Source organism: Propithecus coquereli, unplaced genomic scaffold, assembly GCF_000956105.1.
Source record: "Propithecus coquereli isolate 6110/MARCELLA unplaced genomic scaffold, Pcoq_1.0 Scaffold137, whole genome shotgun sequence".
NCBI classification, from domain to species: domain Eukaryota; kingdom Metazoa; phylum Chordata; class Mammalia; order Primates; family Indriidae; genus Propithecus; species Propithecus coquereli.
The window spans coordinates 5,269,428-5,271,527 of NW_012137969.1; positions in this window are offsets into that span (position 1 = coordinate 5,269,428).

A 2,100-nucleotide genomic window follows, 5' to 3' on the forward strand; every position below is an offset into this window, starting at 1 on the left:
TCACACAAGCAAGTTTTGCGACCCATTCTATGTCATTGAAATGTGCTGCCAGTGGTGACTGTTTTACTAAAAGAAACCTCTGGAGTAGCTCTCGTAACTCAAAAACTCTGGCCAGTGACCTACCTTTAGAAAGCCATTTCACCTCCGTGCATACAGGATGACGTGTGCGCTCTGCGTCCATCTCCTCACAGAGCTGCGTAAACAGACACGAGTTAAGGGCATGTACTTTAATGTGGTTGATAATTTTAATCACATTCTGCAAAACGCTGTTTAGCTAAGGTGACATTTTTCGACTAGACAGCATTTCTCTGTGGATGACACAGTGTGTAGACTCACGTTCAGAAGCAACATTCTTGACCTGAGCAGTGAAACCAGAAAGCCATCCAGTCATGGTAGCCCCTCCATCCGTTCATATACCAACACAAAATGATCAATTCAGTTTTCCTGATATGTAATCATTCAAAGACTTGAGCACTTCTGCAGCTGTGGTGTTGGTTCACAACACAAGTGCACATAACATATCCCATGCACATCCTCCTGAAAAATACATTGCACGAAAACAAGCATTGTTGCCTTGTTGTCAACATTGGTAGACTCATCCACCTGGATTGCATACCAAGGTCACTCGTTAATCCTAACAATTGTGCCTCAATATCCTCTATTTCATCAATCCATCTATTAATAGTTATGGCACTAGCCAAAAAGAGGAACATTTGTCACCTTTTGAACTGCAGCCTCTCCTAAAAGTTCACAGCAAATGTCCTTAGCAACAGGCAGGATCAACTCTTCACCAATAGTAAAGGGTTTCTTAGCTTTAGCAATGTGGTTAGCCACTGAGAATGATACTCTCAGTGCAGATGCATTTGATGAAGTAGTAGCCTTCAATAATTGCTTCTATTCTTCATGTTCACATATTTCTTCTCTTGAAAAACTCCAAAGGTTGTCTTTTAATGCAGGGTTCTTGGTCTCCGTGTGGGGAGGCAGTTTTTTGAAGGTTTCATGGCTTCGTTGGATGGCTGCTCACCACATATTATACAAAATGGGCTTGGAGAATGTGAATCACCTGTTACAATGAACCCATAATTTACGTAGGACTCTTGATATTTTCTTTTAAATGCAGATTTCACTTTGTTGGCAGTCTTAGAGTCTTCTGATGTCTCATCATTGGGTCTTTCCCCTTTTTCAAAGAAGCTCTCCAGCAACATTTGCCTTTTACTCATTTTTGCTAGGGTTAGCTTGTGGGATTACCAAAACTGTGACTGTGACAAGTGTGCAGTGCAGGAAACAGGAATGGATGGAAGTGGGAAACAAAACAACGGGCAGGCCACGCACAGACTAAAGTAAGTGTCGGCTTCTGACTTAAAGCCTGCCACCAGATGCAGCTGTACAACTGAAATAAGATGCTCACCTGCCCCTATAAAGCCTGTCACCAGATGTAGCTTGTCACTGATAGGGTTTTGATATGAATCTGCAAGCAATTGATTTATTATGGTCTCTGTGCAGTCAAACCTCTATGCTAACAATAATTGGCATTTGCAGCTGCTCCCCAGCACTAGCATCACCACCTCAGATCATCAAGCATGAGATTCTCACAAGGAACATGCTTCACATGTACAGTTTATAGTGAGGTTCATGCTCCTGTGAGAATCTAATGCCACCGGTGATCTGTCAGGAGGTGGAGCTCAGGCAATGATGCCAGGGATGGGGAAAGGCTGTAAGTACAGATGAAGCTTCACTAGCTAGCTGCTCACCTCCCGTTATGCAGCCTGGTTCCTCACAGGCCAGGAACCGGTACTGGTCCAAGGCCCAGGGGTTGGGGACCATAGGGTTACAAGGATCCACCCAATGTTAAGACAGCGGAATTAAATGCTAAATAAACATTTAGACAAGCCATTTAACAGAGTCCAACAATTAGATTAGCAAATTTTACTAATTAGTTAAATGTCCATTAAACAGGAAAATTTTAATGTGAAGAAGTAAAATTACCAAAATAATCCACTTATTGAACTTTAAATAATTTAAGCTTCAAAGAATTAGTTATTTTTGAACCAGAGCTTCACTTAAAGTCCTTAGCCCTGAAAACAAATGCAAAAATCTCAA